General features: G+C 45.3%; 1 protein-coding gene across 2 annotated transcripts in view; it reads right to left on the bottom strand.

Moving 5' to 3' along the window:
• Positions 1-6,596, bottom strand: part of CPQ (carboxypeptidase Q) — a 268,011-nt gene extending 261,415 nt beyond the window's left edge. For both annotated transcript variants that reach the window (XM_050941018.1, XM_050941019.1), the window contains exon 1: positions 6,272-6,596. The gene's annotated coding sequence lies outside the window, so the exon portion shown is untranslated. The remainder of the gene's footprint in view (positions 1-6,271) is intronic.
• Between the last annotated feature and the right edge of the window lie 12,218 nt (positions 6,597-18,814).

Here is an 18,814-nt window from a genome sequence, read left to right as displayed (position 1 = left end):
AAATCTGCTCAAATCAACACATCAGGTCAAAGGCTGGCCTATGGAGCAGATCTTCAGCTAGCATAAATTGTTGCACAGCTCTTTTGAAATCAGGGCAGCCATCAATTATGTTTTAAATATACACCCTTTTATGTATTCTTAATTACTTTCTTATTTTTATTTACCAAGACATTCTCCCTTGCCTCAAGCTATGTTTCAGCCTCTACAAAATTTAAGACATTTATTTACAAATAAATTTGAGGCAGGTTTTTAATATTGTTTCCTTTACAAGATATACGGTTACAATCCCTGACCCTTTAGTATAGGCAATTTAGTGAAAGAATTGCACAATTTAAAAAAATCATAATACTAGTACACACAGAAGATTCCTTAGACTGTTTAAAATATAGACAAGTTAAACTCTTACATATATATTTTGGAACTTTTGAGGGATAAAATAAATTTAGTAAAATATTTAAGAAAAGATGACTGATTTTCTCACCATTTTTAAAAACTATCTGGCACTCATCTGGTCCGTGTGAGGAGGAAAGTTTTGGCAAGCAACATGAATTATGTTTACAGAAGATTACATATACAGTTTGAGAGACAGCATTTTAATCTAAATGCATGTTCATTAGATATTTGTACTGAGTTCCACCCCCTTTCAGCAGTAAAGGATTTCTGCACTGTTGTTTTTTTCCCTCACATCCAATGTGGAAAATGCATCTGCTTAAAGAATTTTTTCAAGTGCCTTTAATAATCTTGTTTGTACAAATACCTGTACGTTAGGACAAGGACTGGAGAAAAGATTCCTGGCAAACAATGCAAAAATCAAGTTGTGTGCCAAGGACTGTTCTAGGAATTATTTTGGGGAAGTTCTATGGCTTGTGTTACACAGGAGGTCAGACTAGATAATCATAATGGCCCTTCTGGCCTTGGAGTCTATGAATGACTCCATTCCAATACTGTATTGTCTGCAGTATTGTTGTAGCCATGTTGAGAGAGACAAGGTAGGTGAGGTAACATCTTTTACTGGACTAACTTCTGCTGATGGAAGGGACAAACTTTTGAGCTTCATAGAGCTCTTCCTCAGGTTTTGAGAAGGTAACCAGAGTATCAGAGCTAAATAAAAGGCAGGATAGTTTGTTGAACCATAAGGGTTTCGCACATGCTGTAGGAGACCACTTAAAATGAAGTGGCAAATAAGGGTTAGCAGGCAGCAGGGTGTGTTACAAATTGTTGTAATGAGCCATAAAACCAGTGTCTCTGTTAAATCCATAATTTTTTTAGTGTCCAGCAGAATTATGCATATAAGTTCCCAGGGTTATCTTTTGAAGGTGTGCTGTTTTCTCAGAGGGTGAGGACTGAGCGGTCACATAGGGAGTGATCACTTTATGAAAAGGGTTTGCAAAGAAATCTTTCCCAACTCCCCTTCCCCCCCCTTCTGGCCTTCAAACATCCCACCAAGCTCATAATCAGAAGCAAGCACCCCACAGACCAGGACAAACAACTCAGAGCAGCACCAACCCTGACAGAACAACAGATGCAAAAACCTGCAGACATATCTCCACTGCTACTATGATCAATACCCCCAACAACACATCCTTCAAGATCCATGGTTCCTACACATGCCTATTACATGTGGTGTACCTCATCCAATGCAGCAAATGCCCCACCCCCAACAATTATGTGGGTGGAACCAGACAATCACTTTGCTCCTAAATGAACTCAAAAAAATAAGAGACAAAAAACATCCTATCACTAAGGTTGTCAGGTGTCCATTTTTCGACTAGAACACCCAGTCGAAAAGGGACCCTGGCAGCTCTGGTTAGCACTGCTAACTGGGCCATTAAAAGTCCGGTTAGCGGCACAGGCAGGGTCCCTACCCGGCTCCGCGCAACTCCTGGGAAACTGACGGCATCTCCCTCTGGCTCCTAGGTGGAAGGACAGCCACCAGGCTCTGCATGCTACCCCCGCCCCCAGCGCCAGTTCAGCTGCTGCCATTGGCCAGGAACCATGGCCAATGGGAACTGAGGGGGCAGTGCTTGAAGGTGCAGGCAGCAGAGAGAGCCACATGGTCGTGCCTCTGCTTAGAAGCTGGGGGGCGATGCTGGCAGCTTCCTGGGAGCCACCTGAGGTAAGAGCTGCCCGGAGCCTGCACCCCAACCCCCTTCCCCAGTCTGGAGCCTGATCCTGCACCCTCAACCCTCATTTCTGAGCCCAACCCCACCCAGCCCATCTCCCCTCCCCCACACACCAACCCCCTGCCTCAGCCCGGAGCCCTCTTCTGCACTCCAAACCCATCATCTCTGGCCCCACCCCAAAACCAGTACCTGCAAATGGAGGCCTCACCCTCATCCTCCCCACACATACACAAACCCCCTGCCTCCTCCCGGATCCTCATCTGGTACCCTGAACCCCTAATTTCTGGTCCCACCCTGGAACCTGCACCTCCAGCCCATAGTCTGTACCTCCTCCCATACCCCCAACCCCTGCCCCAGCCTGGAGCCCCCTCCCAAAACCCAATCCCCCAGCCTGAAGCCCTCTTCTGCACCCCAAACGCTTCATCTCCAGCCCCACCCTAGAGCCCGTACCCACAGCCGGAGCCCTCACCACCACTCCCTTCTCCCACACCCGAAGCCCCTGCCCCAGACCAGTGAAAATGAGCGAGTGAGCGAGGGTGGGGGAGAGCGAGCAACAGAGGGAGAGGAATGGAGTGAGCAGGAGGTGTGACCTTGGGAAAGGAGTGGGGAGGAGCAAGGGCAAACACATTTCACAAAGTGATCACTCAGTATCTGATCTCTCAGATTTCGCCCTTAAAGGAAACCTGCACACCTTCAAAAGGTAAGCCTGAGAACTTAAATTCAAAATTCTGCTGGACACTTAAAACAATCCACTTAACAGAGACATTGTGGCTCATTACAACAACTTGTAACATATCCTGCTGCTTCCTAACCCTTAATTGTCCACTTCCTTTTTAGTGGCATCTTTGAAACCCTCATGCTTAATATGTCCCATCATGAATTTAGCTTAGACACTCTGGTTACCTCCTCCAGACTTGGGGGAGGGATAGCTCAGTAGTTTTGAGCATTAGCTTGCTAAACCCAGGGTTGTGAGCTCAATCCTTGAGGTGGCCATTTAGGGAACTGGGGTAAATATCTGTCTAGGGATTGGTCCTGCTTTGAGCAGGGGGTTGGACTAGATGACCTCCTGAGGTCCCTTCCAACCCTGATATTCTATGAAAAGCTCTGTGATGCTCAAAAGCCTGTCCCTTTCACCATAGAAGTGGGTCCAATAAAAGATATTACCGCACCTATGTTGTCTGTCTCTCTTTACACTCCATCTAAGACAGTACAGTAGAAAATATCAGAATCACTATTTGCCAGTTGTTACCAAATAAGCTTTCTATTCTAAATATAAGAGGAAACTGTGTGATATCTGATACCTGTTTTTTAATATTGGCATTTTAATGGAGACCACTGCATATGCTGGGACAGTAATTCAAAATTAAGTTTTGAAACCCACCCATAAAAAATTATAGCCTTATTTTTCAAAACCAACTAATGCTTCTGTGCCTCAATTTTTGAGTGTTCTAGCTGAGATACTTTATGGGGGCCTGATTTCCAGAAAATACTGAGCACTGGACCTTTGAGGGGGAAAAGAAATTTAAAAGGAAAAAAAAGCTGCTTTTAAGCTTGGACACCCAAAAATCGCTAGTCACCTTTCAAAATGTAGGCATATATTTTTTAAAATGACACAACATTTTTTCCCTTTTAACACCAAAAACAAAGGCCAGTATTTTTTCCACAGCTTCTGTCAGAAATTTAAATTTTAGGATGTTTTTCTTCATCAATAAATTAGAATTTAGAACATTACAGATGAGTTAGTTAAGACTTCATCACATCCGTTAGAGAGGAACATAACTGACTTCAGGTCAGCTTAAAAAAGATTTCTATTTAATTTCACATTTTCAGACTCTTCCATGTGCATAGAAACAAGCATCTAAAATTGTTGAAACACAATGTGTGAACGACAAAATTTGATGCATAGGCCACACAGCACGTTCTAATACTCATTACATCTGAAGATTCTAATCACTTGGTACTTTTTATAAGTGAGATATTTTTCCCCTGCAGCTGCCACTTCTTTAGTGTGCAGCCATCCTCCTCCTCCAACTTCTCACAATTGGAAGGGAAGGCATAAATGACCAGACCAAACTTTCAACTTTCCAACAAAGAATGTAAAAAATTTTCCAGTCACTGGAGCAGAAATGAATAAATGAATCCCCAGTGCATCTATAATTGGGCAATTATATCAATAATAAACTTGGCCTTATAAGCCACTTTCTTTACTATTTGGCATTAAAGAATGCGACATGTGCAAAACCATACTATAAACCAAATAAGAGGAATTCACATGTCTCCCAACTATGGTCAATGTTGGGTGGTTCTTTCCCAGCCCACATTTGCAATCTGTTCTTGTCCGTCTTGATACTTTATTTTTATGCTGTTAACAATAGTTTAAATACCAAGGAACTAGCCAAGGCAATCCAAAGATTTAGCGTGAATTTACAAACTTCTGCAGGTCAGGTCCTAGGTCTGTCTATATTTTACACAAACCTCATCTATAAAACAGTGTCCAGCCAGCTTAAAAAAAACTGTATCGTGGGCATTATTCATAGCTGTCATCTAAGCCACAGCAAATGCAACACTGGAAAAAAACAGTTTAAGTTTTCAAGAGACCAACAATACATAACTTACATTTTATGAAGTGGATGCTTTTTATTCAGATTATGAAGTATTTCTGAAGAACATGAGACAACAGACCACCCTAAGAATGAATTCCAATAAGAGCCTTTATCCTAACCCAAGCAAAATCTGACTGGTCTTTTTCATCCTAGCTTTAAACCTTATAAATCTTTTGTAGTTGAAGCAGAGAGAACTACATGCTGGATAAGAGTATTAGCAAGTCCTCCATCCCAACACATGGAATCAGTCTTGCTCATGGTTATACCAAGAATCACACATTACACAGGTGCTACAGTGTGTTCCTGAAAGTAAATTTGTGGAGACACAAATCTCAGTGTGTTAAAAAGAAGAAAATTAAAGGACGGGGCGAGGGAAGGAAGAGGGTGGGAAAGCATAACACACACACTTTCCCTTTAGCTGAGGATCTGTGTTTTATTGTAACAGGCGTGTGGGTGTGGGGGAAGCCAGCGGGGTCTTGGGATGCAGTGCAAGCAGAGCAGGCCTGGGCCCTTTCTGAGCATGGGCCTAGCTCCATGGTGCCACTGTAAACCCAGCACTGTCTTGCAGCTGACCCAACTTTTTCTTAAAAATGGGAAAACTTTCCACTATTTTCTGTCTCCCTTCCACCCCCATTAGTACTGGCGAGAACTCCTGCTGGCTGGATCCCTGCTTGTCAGCCACCTGCCCACCTGCGGTGAGTGGCGGTGGGGTTCAGTGGCCAATGGAGTGGGTGTGCAAGGCTGATGGCGCGGAGAAGATGCAGTGTGTGGGGCCAGTGGTTCCCCCGCTGGTCCGTCAGTGCAGGCCCCGCTGCGTGAAGGCTGTCAGCCAGCAAGGCCTCGCCCCCTGTCCCGTTTCCGGCTGGCACTGGCTGCAGGCTGTGAGCTTTGAGGGCTGGTGAGTGCAGGAAGGTACTAAGCAGCGGTCAGTTACATTTCACCTCTGCTGCCCACCCATCAGCCCTTTAGGAACCCCCTCTCCCACTGTCTTTTTAACCGGGGCGCAGTCAACTTGATGTTAATTTGAACATTTGTACAGCTGCAACGTTCAATTCCCACTGAACTCGCTTGGAAACGAGTAGTTTTGAGGGGTGCCAGTGGTGGCTGAGCAGAGCCCTGAGTGCAGCCTGGCCCAGCTGCAGAGACCCGTGGAGGAGCCAGAGGAAGGACGGGGTGCAAAGAATCCTCTGCAGCACTAATGCCCCCCCCCCCCCCCGGCTGGCAGACAGCGCCCCCTGCCCCAGCCCCACTAAGAGAGCACAGACAAGGAGCGGGGCAGCAGCGCCCACCCGCCCCTGGAGGTCCCCTGGCGCCAATGCAGGCGGCCCTGGTGCCTCTGTCCGTCACGGGAAGGCTGGGGGCGCAGTGCTCCCGGCACAGCGCTGGGGCCCTGGCACGCAGCCCCGGTAGTGCCACAGGCCAGCCACGACCAAGGGGCCCCAGGAGTCGTGCAGGCAGGCCGGGCCCCGCGCCGCCTTCTGCAGCAGCAGCCCCGCCTCCCCGCCGCCCGCAAGCAGCAGCGGGAGAGAGAAGCGGCTCACGCACCTTCCCCGCGCAGACCCGCCGGTCCCACAGCGGCTCAGCCTGACGCCATGGCTCGGAGAGGAGCCCGCGGCTGCAGCACCTGCGCGGCAGATCAAAGGGCGGCGAGACTGAGCCGCTCGGCGCTAACCAGAGTTTCCCGCGCTCAGCTCCGCTGCCTCAGCCGGCCGAGCTCGGCCACTGCGAGTCGTGCCGGGCGTGTCCGGGTCTGGCAGACCTTCTCCGCCCTGTGGGGGACCGCGCCCTCTCCGATCCCCGCCGCTAGCTGCAGCGCGGCCGCCTCTGCCTCGAGGCCTGACCCGCCCGGGGAGCAGGCTCCTCACAAACCCCACCGCTGCCCTGCCACTAGCTGTGGGGGGCTCGCTGGGGGCGCAGGAAGCCCTGCCCCAGGGCTTAATTTGTACCGGGGCTGAGCACTGGCACCGCCGCCAGCTTTGGCAGGTCGTAGCCCCCGCATCGCATTCGTTATGAATGTAGACAATTGCTTGAGCCCTGGCACCTCTTTCATTACAAATTAAGCACTAGTCATCAGTCCCAGCCCCTGCTGGTGCCCTGCCAGCGACTCCTGTGGCGATCACCAGGAACATGGGCAATGGGTATCACAGGCCAGGGCAGCTAAGCTTCCCCCCACCCATGCCATGGCCCTGCCCATGTTGCGCCCTGAGGCCGTGCCCTCCCTGCCCTCTACCGGAAGCTGGTGGGGGCTCCGCTCTAGCTGGCAGCCATGAGCTTTGGCCACCGGTGCTGGGGTCAGTAGTGCTGGGGGTTGAGCCGGTGGCTGAGACCGGCCCGGCACTTGGGGGGGGCAGCAGCTCAGCCCAATGCTTGGGTGGTGGCCCAGTGCTGGGGTCAGTGTCTCGGCCTGGCGCTAGGGCCAACCTGGCACTCAGGACTCTGATGGGCAGGACCTCCCCAAAGTGGGAGTTCACCCATCGCCCATGCCAGGAGAGAGTTTGGCCTTTGAAATATGATTTTATTTCCTGAGTTGTTACAAATTCTAAGGCCAGACCATTGTGATCAGCTAGTCTGACCTGCGTCACACAAGGCCGCAGCACTTCCTTGATTGTAAGCTGGCCACTGATGGAGTGTGTACCACAACCCTTTGTGATTTGTTCCAATTGTTAATTACCCATATTGTTAAAAATGTTTACCTTATTTATTATTGGATGAAGGAGTTGCTAGAATGGCCTATTTCAATAATTGTAGTTTTGAAATGTAAGTGAACACCTACATCAATGGAGAGTTGCTCCTTTTAATGGAACGAGCGGGTATGTCAGAAGAAGTTACATGAGAATTCCCTATGTAATAAGTTCCTTGTCTTCATTCATATCCTCCTTGCATAATATTTCAATAATAACAGAACGTAAGTGGTTGATTGTTGCAATGTTCTCTGAACAGTCTTTGTATTAGTTCTCTCTGACAACTGTTCATTATGCTATGGCCTAGTGTATACAAAGTTGCATTGGTTTAACTTTATACTATACACTGAAATGTAAGTACAATGTTTATATTCCAATTGATTTATCTTATAATTATATGGTAAAAATGAGAAAGTAAGCAATTTTTCAGTAATAGTGTGCTGTTTGCCTGATTTTGTAAACAAGTAATTTTTGTAACTTGGGGGTATTCAAGACAAATCAGACTACTGAAAGGAGTACAGTAGTCTGGAAAGGTTGAGAGCCACTGGTGTAGACAAGGTCTTAGAAGACAAACCTAGGCCTTGATCCTGTTTTGAGGAGAAATTTGAAAAAGGAGAAGGTATTACTATAAAAAGTCACTCCATCTCTGCCAGACTGGCCCCTCCACTTCCTTATTTTGTTTGTATTTTTCAATATGTTAAGTTGTGTCTTCCTCAGTATATGGAAAATTGCACATAAACAGCATACATTAATACATCTCCCACATTTAAATTGTCAGTTTTTGAAACCTCTGTTTAGGCAGAGGAAGTGACTGTTTTAATCAAAATGTTACAAAACTAACCTGTTGTCGTGACTGTCTGTCTTGTTTGTTTCCTGTGGTTTCTGAGTATTCATTGCATATCCTGCCCCAAGAAGTTTTGTGTCACACATTGCTGCTGGTTCGGTGTCTCTTAGTGGTGAGTATAGATAGTGATTAATAAGATCATAAATGTCTTATTGCAACTCAAATAACAAAATATTCTCTGTAAGAGCAATTGTGGCACATACAGCACTTTAACTGCCAGTGAATGATTCCCTTTTTTCCTTTCAATTAAAGATGACATATGGGGCAGGTCTGCCTGAGGGATTTTATGTATGCAGTGTTGTTGTAGCCCTGTTGGCCCCAGGTTATTAAAGAGACAACGTGGGTGAGGTAATATCTTTTATTGGACCAACTTCTTTTGCTGAGAGACACAATCTTTTGAGCTATACAGAGCTCTTCTTCAGGTCTGGGAAATGTACTCAGAGTGTCACAGCTAAATACAAAGTAGAACAGATTGTTTAGCATAAGTAGTTAACACATATTTCATAAACAAGAGGAGTTCTTGTGGTACTTTAGAGACCAACAAATTTATTTGGGCATAAGCTTTCGTGGGCTAAAACCCACTTCATCAGATGCATGGAGTGGGACATACAGTAGGAAGGTATAAATACACAGCATATGAAAAGATGGGAGTTGCCTTACCAAGGGGGGGAAATCAGTGCTAACGAGCCATTTCCATTAAGTGGTAAGTAGGCTAGTCTCAATAGTTGACAAGGAGTGGAAAATCAGTTTTGTAGTGTTAATGAGTCCAATGTAAACAAGTTGCCCCATTTCAAACAGTTGACAAGAAGGTGTGAGTGTTTAGCAAGGGGAAATTAGTTTTTGTGAAAACCAGGAGTACTTGTGGCACCTGAGAGACTAACAAATTGATTTAGTTTTTGTACTGACCCATCCACTCCCAGTCTTTTTTCAGGCCTAATTTGATGGTGTCCAGTTTACAAATTAATTTCAGTTCTGCAGTATCTCTTTGGAATATGTTTTTGAAGATTTTTTTTGTTGAAGAATTGCCACTTTTAAGGCTGTTATTGAGTGACCAGGGAGATTGAAGTGTTCTCCTACTGGTTTTTGAATGTTATAATTCCTAATGTCAGATTTGTGTCCATTTATTCTTTTGCGTATTTATACCTCCGTATTGTATGTTCCACTCCATACATCTGATGAAGTGGGCTGCAGCCCATGAAAGCTTATGCCCAAATAAATTTGTTAGTCTCTATAGTGCCACAAGGACTCCTCGTTGTTTTTGCTGATACAGACTAACATGGCTACTACTCTGAAACCTGTTACATATTTCAAAGGACCATTTAAGGTGAAATGGTGATATCTAATTATTGGAGATCAGGATGAGAGTAATATGGGGAAAGATTCCACATCCACCTACTGAAGGGTTCTTACGCTTTCCTTTGAAGAAGCATTCGGTGCTGGACACAATCAGAAACAGAGTATTGGACTACATGAACCTTACCTCTGATTCAGGCTGGCAATTCCTATGCTCCTTAATCTCTCAGTGCCACAGATCTCCATGTCTAAAATGAATTCCTTTTTTCTACCCTTTGTCTGCCCCATCTATATAAACTGTAAGCTCACTGAGGTAGGGACTGTCTATTACTCTGTATTTTGTGTTGCCTACCACAGTGGGGCTCTGATTTTGGTTGGAGCTTCCAAGGTGCTACTGGAATACAAATAATTAAGAATAAGAATAAAGCATTGGCATTCCCTATACAGTATTTTTTGTAGTGCTCAAAGTATGAATGGAAAAAAAGCATGTGAAGATTCCCTAGAATCTGCCAGGAGAGGTCTGCAGATGTATGGGTGGGGTATGTTTAAGAGTAAGCAAGATAGGCTTGGACAGATTTCCCATTTGCCAGCTATCTCTGCTTAGAAAGATAATCCCTATTTTTTAATAAATTATTTACCATTTGTTCCACTGTCTCTCCAAAAGTTCCCCTGAGTTCAATGTATTTCAATGGTATTAAAAGATGTTTCCCTGTTTTCCTCTTCAAAGGTCTCTATGTAACATTTCCTACGGTTGGCAGGTACTTGTATGTGTGTATATATATGTATATATATATAGACAGACCAATACATAACTGAGCTTTCAGATTTTATTTCCTTCCATCAGTCTTTGCAGTTTCAATTCAGTCAGAAGAGAGAAATGTTCTAAAGTTCTCAACAAATGCTAGCATTCAGCTACTATGGGAATTTAAAGCACTGGAGCTCTGCCCTTGCTTGCTTAAGGCCTTGTGCTTCCTTCCCTTCATGCAACACCATGGAGAACACACATCCCAACAGTGCACAAGATTGGTGCAAAGGGGGGCAGAAGGGGAATATGCAAGCAAGCAGCAGATATATGGTAGAATTTACCCTATCACATAACCACCTCTAGCCCCTCCACAGCTATACACAGGAGTTCATTTTACACACACAGGGGTGGGAGGGGTGGAAACAGCTGCTCAGTATGGGGTGTTTGCCTGGGAGTCACAAGTCACTGACCCTGTGATTTCCCTTGTCAATTGCTATAGCTCGGAGTGTCAGTAACTTCTTGTTCATTACTTTCACATACCACAGAAAGGGTTTGGGCATGTGTAGGGGAAGGAACCTGCACTGGTATCCCACACACGGTATGAGTTGTGCTGTAATTTGTGGGGCCCCAAAACAGCACAGGGACGTCATGAATAACATGAGATCCCTGGACTCATCCCTCTATATTTCTGCAGATCTCCAGGCTACTAGAAAATCTTCATCAGGCTCTCCTTCCTGCTCCAGAGTTGCTAGTCCAACCAGACCCCCAAGGGAGCACATGCTCCTTCCACGTGCCCCTTTTAGCACAGATTACATATTGAATGACAGATGAGAATAATCTTTCACTATAGTGAAGAAAGTTACAAATGATTTTCTGTGTTTCTTAAGCATCTGTAACGCATCATCTCTGTAGAACTTAGGCACCTTTATCCATCCCAGTATTTGTGCTTATTTTATAGAGAGAGGCAAGGTTCAAGTTATTTTCCCCTCCCTACACAACACCTCCTGCCCCAAAATTTAAAACTCCAGATAGATGACAATATCCAAATGAAGCACTACTTCAACTTCTTGGAGCATGGATAGGCATTAGCTGAAATTCTCTTCACGGTGCCCCCAGAAGCATTCCTCTTTTCATAGGAAATCATCAGCTATAATAAAGACTTCAGTCCAGACGCTGCCCTAAGTCACACTTATGCAATGCCATTCTAGGAACTGGAATATATTTAGTCATTCCATTTATATCATATCTATGCAGCATTCATCATCATATCTAATCCACAGAGAGCCAATGGCACATTATTCCTATTAAAGGCACTTTCAGGATGAGATTTAAAAGATGTAGCAGCTTTGGATTGTCTTGTTTCCAACAACTTTGGTGACAGTGGAAAAGATTTTTCACTCCTTCCATTGCATCCACATCATACAGTTTAGAGGATGGTGTGATGCAGTCTGTAGAATTAGTCAATGTTTGTAAAGTATTTTTGGGTGAGTTTTGACTAAAGGTGCTATATAAATGCAAGCACATGAAATGGGTTGTAGAGGGTTGGTGTAACAGGACCTACTGGCCCTTTAAATGGCAGGCCCACCACTTACTGGGTCTCAACCCTTTAAGGACATGCATTCTGCAGGCTGTAGTTGCTGGATAGAGGATGGGAACTGTAGACTGGAAGCATGTGTGCTGGGAAAGAAGCTGGTTTCAGAGGGAGCTGGAGAAGGAACCCAGGATGGTGTAGGCTGGAGAAAAGATGCCTTTAGAATTCAGATGCTTAAGAGCAAACATAGGAAGTAGCCTCAGGGAAGTATGAAATGAATATCTGAGGATGAAATAGACTTCTGCTTACGTTGTTTAGAGTTTCAGGCTTGGAGCATGTAGTAGAGTGAGGGCACAGGGTCCCCTATGTGGAACTAAAGCACCAGCTAGGTGGTGATGTTTCTAGACCACGAGTGGTAAACCCTAACAGAAGTGGAGAAGGTTTGCACAGATCTGGGATGGGGGTGGGGGTGCAGCTCAGAGAATGAGGATCTGGTAGAACAACTAATATTGAGCCCCTGCACCATGAGGGGAGAACCCTGAGAGATAGGAAGGTGGTTCACATAGATCCAAGACAGGGTTGCAGACTTGAGTGTTAATAACTGGATAAAAGACTGCTCTGCTGGAGTTTCATTTTCTTTGCCCAAAAGGCTAACGTATATTACTAGCAAAGGGAGACAGTCCCAGAAGCAATTCCTTCACAGTTGGATTTAAAAACAAAAACAAAACATTAAACTACCTGTCTTTGGGGCTGATCTGTTACTTTCAGAAGGAAGCATGCTCATTTTGTCGATTTTTCTTTCTAGAATGAACTCTCATTCTTTAGTTTTGTAGTAATAGAAATCATAAGGATGAAAGACAAAAAACAAACTTTAAATTTTTCTTTGAGGGAGGGCTGAGAGTAGAAACAAGTGCGTGTCAAAAAGTTTTCCACAGGAACTTTGAACCAAGACTATTGCACTTCCTGTGCTTCAAAGATTAAAAAGTATCACTTCTTCCCATGGGAATACTACATTCATGGAAAAGATACCATTTAGTGTATAAGTTGTTTAGTCAACTTTGTTCACTGTTGTATTTAGAGATAGACAAGTTTTAATACTACAGTTGTGACACGACAAAACAGAAAAAAAGACTGTGTTCCCATTTCTCCTAAATATCCTCCCAGAGCTCTTAAAAGCTGCTGTGTTTAGAGAGACACTTCCATTGCACCAAGGAATACTAAAAAGAATGCACCAAAGTTTGTTTATATCCTCAGACCGCAAGGGGACTCATCGAGTGGGAGGATAACTAGGAAACAGAATTTTTCCCCAACAGCAAGATCAGTTTCCCACAACAAGAGAAGCCCCAAGCTGCTCTTGGATTACAGTTGTTGTCTGGTGGAAGTTATTGTTCTATATACTTCCATGTTAGATTCACTTTTTTTTTTAAATCCAAAAATGTCCTTGGCACACAGCAAAGTAACAAAAGATCTATGAGAAAAAAATCACAGAACAACCACATTAGAAATTTTAGAGCATTAAAATCACACCCTGCGATGAATTTAGGGTCTATTTCTTTAAAACAAACAATTAGATATATTGTAATATTTTTCCTGGATTTTTTTTTAAACAAACATTCCTACTTCCTCTCATTTAGAGTTGGAAGTGAGATGTCAGAACTAGGGGCCACGTCAATTAATTCAGCTTGACCTTTGGTCAAGAGAGGTTGTGGACTTCAACCCTGGCCTACTTACCACAGTTTTCAACCACAACATGCTGTCACTTTAATTCAAAATCTCCAAACTCCTTAGGCTACTCCGTAAACAAGTATTATTTCAAAGGGGTTAGCATTTAAGCCAAACATGCCCAATCTAATGCAAACTCTACAAGTAAGAGAACACCACAATATGGGATATTTCATAACCATACCTAACGCCCCCATAATCCCTCCTATGTGTATGATAAAAGGAGATGCAAGTTCTCAGCATGTTTTCTCTCAGAAGCTGGGCTTGTTTCTGTGCAAATCTAGGGGTATGTCTACACTACGGGATTATTCCGATTTACATAAACCGGTTTTGTAAAACAGATTGTATAAAATCGAGTGCACGTGGCCACACTAAGCACATTAATTCGGTGGTGTGCATCCATGTACCAAGGCTACCGTCGATTTCTGGAGCATTGCACTGTGGGTAGCTATCCCGTAGTTCCTGCAGTCTCCCCCGCCCATTGGAATTCTGGGTTGATATCCCAATGCATGATGGTGCAAAAACAGTGTCATGGGTGATTCTAGGTAAATGTCGTCACTCATTCCTTCCTCCGTGAAAGCAACGGCAGGCAATCATTTTGGGCCCTTTTTCCCTGGATTGCCCTGGCAGATGCCATAGCATGGCAACCATGGAGCCCGTTTTGCCTTTTGTCACTGTCACCATATGTGTACTGGATGCCACTGACAAAGGCAGTACTGCAGTGCTACACAGCAGCATTCATTTGCCTTTGCAAAATAGCAGAGATGGTTACCAATCGTTCTGTACCGTCTGCTGTGCCATTGTAAATTGGTGATGAGATGACAGTTATCAGTCATTCTGTACCATCTGCTGCTGTCATGGGTGCTCCTAGCTGACTTTCGCTGAGGTTGGCCGGGGGTGCAAAGACAAAAGTGGGAATGACTCCCCGGGTCATTTCCTCTTTTATGTTGTATATAAAAATAGAGTCAGTCCTGCGTAGAATATGGGGTAAGTGTACTAGAGAACCAGAGAGTACAGTGCTCCATGTCAGATCCCGCAGAAATGATGAGCTGCTTGCCATTCTAGGGGGTGCCCCTGCAACAACCCCACCTGTTGCTTCCCTTCTCCCCCACCCTCCTGGGCTACCGTTGCAGTGTCCCCCCCATTTGTGTGATGAAGTAATAAAGAATGCAGGAATAACAAACACTGACTTTTTAGTGAGATAAAATGAGAGGGAAGCACCCTCCAGTTGCTATGATAGTCCAGGCAGGACATTAAACGGTAGTGGGGAGAGGAGCCCAGCATCCACTGCTATGATAGTCCAGGCAGTACAGAATCTTTTCTTTAGACATGAAAGGGGCGGGGCTGGTGGAGCTCAGCCCCCAGTTGCTGTGATGAAGACAGTTACCGGCCGTTCTGTACCATCTGCCGGGAATGACCAGGAGTCATTCCTATTTTTACCCAGGCTGCCTCGGCCGACCTCACTGAGACCAGCCAGGAGCACTCATGGGATGATGATGAGGACGGCTACCAGTCCTTCTGCACTGTACCGTCTGCCACCAGGGAAGGGAGGGGAGAGGATGCTGCTGTTCAATGCCACAGCACCGCGTCTACCAGCAGCATGCAGTAGACATACGGTGACATTGAAAAAAGTCAAGAAACGATTTTTCTCCCTTTTCTTTCACGGGGGGAGGAAGGGTAAACTGACGAGATATACCCTGAACCACCCCGGACAATGTGTTTGACCCTACAGGCATTGGGAGCTCAGTCAAGAATGCAAAGAATGCTTTTCGGAGACTGCAGGGACTGTGGGATAGCTGGAGTCCTCGGTACCCCCTCCCTCCCTCCATGAGCATCCATTTGATTCTTTGGCTTTCTGTTATGCTTGTCACACAGCACTGTGCTGTGGACTCTATATCATAGCCTGGAGATTTTTTTCAAATGCTTTGGCATTTCGTCTTCTGTAACGGAGCTCTGATAGAACAGATTTGTCTCCCCATACAGCGATCAGATCCAGTATCTCCCGTACGGTCCATGCTGGAGCTCTTTTTGGATTTGGGACTGCATTGCCACCCGTGCTGATCAGAGCTCCGCGCTGGGCAAACAGGAAATGAAATTCAAAAGTTCGCGGGGCTTTTCCTGTCTACCTGGCCAGTGCATCCAAGTTCAGATTGCTTTCCAGAGTGGTCACAGTAGTGCACTGTGGGATACCGCCCGGAGGCCAATACCGTCGATTTGCGTCCACACTAATCCTAATCCAACATGGCAATACCGATTTCAGCGCTACTCCTCTCATCGGGGAGGAGTACAGAAACTGGTTTAAAGAGCCCTTTATATCGATATAAAGAGCCTCACTGTGTGGACGCGTGCAGGGTTAAATCGGTTTAACACTGCTAAATTTGACTTAAACGTGTAGTGTAGACCAGACCTGGGAGAGGGAGTAACTTAAAGAAGTTAAGGCTGGGATCTGCAGCAGATAACAACTCTGGCCTTCTGCACAGCAACTCCCTGGCTTCATGATCCTCTCCGGTACGTAGCACTAATATCAGCCCACTCTCCTGCATAAATATTGTCTTCATTAAGTACCAGGGAAGGAAAGTCACTGCAGTTTGATAGCAACTCAAAATGCTGAATGCTTTGTAACTTCCAGTGAAGAACATATGCTGTCAGGACTTCTCCCTTTGTCTCTTTCCTCCTACTTGCCCAAAATTCTGTTTTTGGGATCATTCCCACACCACCTCCAAAAGCTAAACGCTATTGTACTAAATACAGAGGAGAGTTAGATGCCTATGTTTTCCATAAATCCTTTCTTCTGTATGCTTCCAAAGCAACTGCTGAATCATTTCACTTCTCCATCCCCTAATCCACATCAGGTGATCCTCCATACCCACCCATACCTTCCCTCTTACATGGAAAGATGGGGGCTGGGGGGATGATTGCCACCTCAGGCTCAGCAGGTCTGGCTGCATGCTGGAGGAGGCAGTGGAGACTAGGTGGGTTGGGAACAAGGCAAGGGAACATGTTTTCCTCCCACCCCACAGAGCGGTTAGAAAAGATACTGTTTAGGCCTGCATTATTTCTTCAGCTGAGGAAATCTCACTGAGAGTCTGTTCAAGTGGGGTGGCTGGGACAGGGTCTCCCTGCTCGCACCCCTCACGACCCATGGAATGGGCCTCATGGCCTTCAGTCCAAACCTGGTGATCCACAGGAATCAATAGGAAACCAGATACCTCAGTATCAGCTCAGGCCCATGTGTCTCTGTTGGAGCCATGGCTGGTCCCAGGACCTGCCCAGTTGTGGGAGGACAGGGCACTCACCTTATCAGTTTGTTTTTACTGAAAAAATGCTTCATGGCCCAGAAGAGAATTAGAGCTACCATAAAACAAATTCTACAGGATCAAGCCATGGTTTGCCAGTTAATCTATTTTCTATCAGTTGCCTGTAATGCATGGGTGAGTAAAAATTGTAGCAAACTTAAGAGAAATTTCATTTAAAAATAGAAGGCACAACCAAGTTGTAAAGTATGAATACATCCAAGTTTTGGAGTCCCCATATTGTTATTGAAACCAACAGGAAAAGGTCACTTGCATTTATAGGAAGTTTTAACAACACAGTTTGGTCAAGCATAGGTAAGTGATATAACTGATTACAAATTTAAGAAAAATATTTTCCTGTTTGCTTAATTCCCCTAGACACCTCTACATAATATGAATAAGAGTTCCCTGTCACAGAACTGCTAGTTAGTATTTAGAGATGCTTGTTCTTTCCCTAACCCCAACTCTCCGGCTCTCTTAGGGCTGATCTACACTACAGTTGGGTAAATATAAGGCAGCTTACGCTGACCTAACTCTGTAGTGTCAATACTAAAACACAGCTCCCACCAATGTAATTTGCCCAGTACACCGACTTAACTCCACCTCTGAGAGCGGCACAGCGCTTAGGTCAATGTAGTTAGTTCGACGCAGTGTCAGTGTAGACACTGCAGTGCTTACATCAACTGTTGCTGCCTTTCAGAAGCCATCCCGCAATGCCTCCCACTGACAGTTAAACTGGTGCAAGCGCTCCTGGTGAAGATTTAATTACTGTGGTTGCTGTATGTCAACATAACTTGGGTTGACTTAATTCTGTCATGTAGACTTGCCCTTCTATACACAATACTGTGCTAGCACAATCCTTCCAATAAAAACAGCTTATATTTGACAGGAATATTCTTCTAAATTCTTCCTTTTCTTGGGCCTGGTCTACACTACGCGTTTAAACTGAATTTAGCAGCGTTAAACCGATTTAACCCTGCACCCGTCCAAACAATGAAGCCCTTTATATCGATATAAAGGGCTCTTTAAACTGATTTCTGTACTCCTCCCCGACAAGAGGAGTAGCGCTGAAATCAGTATTGCAATGTCCGATTAGGATTAGTGTGGCTGCAATTTGACGGTACTGGCCTCTGGGCGGTATCCCACAGTGTACCACTGTGACCACTCTGGAAAGCAATCTGAACTTGGATGCACTGGCCAGGTAGACAGGAAAAGCCCCGCGAACTTTTGAATTTCATTTTCTGTTTGCCCAGCGTGGAGCTCTGATCAGCACGGGTGGCAATGCAGTCCCAAATCCAAAAAGAGCTCCAGCATGGACCTTACGGGAGATACTGGATCTGATCGCTGTATGGGAAGACAAATCTGTTCTATCAGAGCTCCGTTACAGAAGACGAAATGCCAAGGCATTTGAAAACATCTCCAGGCTATGATACGGAGTCCACAGCACAGTGCTGTGTGACAAGCGTAACAGAAAGCCAAAGAATCAAATGGACGCTCATGGAGGGAGGGAAGGGGGTACTTAGGACTCCAGCTATCCCACGGTCCCCGCAGTCTCCAAAAAGCATTTGTATTCTTGGCTGAGCTCCCAATGCCTGAAGGGTCAAAAACATTTTCCTGGGAGTTTCAGGGTATATTGTCATCAATTTACACCCTTCCCCCCCTGAAAGAAAAGAGGAAAAAATTGTTTCTCGCCTATTTTCAGTGTCACCCTATGTCTACTGCATGCTGCTGGTAGAGAGGATGCTGCAGCGCTGAACACAGGCATTCCCTTCCCGGTGGCAGATAGTGCAATATGATTGCTATCTAATGTCATCATCATCCCGTGAGTGCTGGCCTCGGTGAGGTCGGCCGGGAGCGCCTGGGTGAAAATGGGAATGATTCCTGGTCATTCCCAGCAGATGGTACAAAATGGCTGGTAACCGTCCTCATTATAGCAACTGGAGGCTGAGCTCCATCAGCCCCCCCCCCCCCTTCATATC

This window comes from Gopherus flavomarginatus, chromosome 2 (assembly GCF_025201925.1).
Source record: "Gopherus flavomarginatus isolate rGopFla2 chromosome 2, rGopFla2.mat.asm, whole genome shotgun sequence".
Classification (NCBI taxonomy): domain Eukaryota; kingdom Metazoa; phylum Chordata; order Testudines; family Testudinidae; genus Gopherus; species Gopherus flavomarginatus.
Note: the sequence above shows the minus strand (reverse complement) of the source record. Positions and strands in the feature narration are given on the sequence as shown.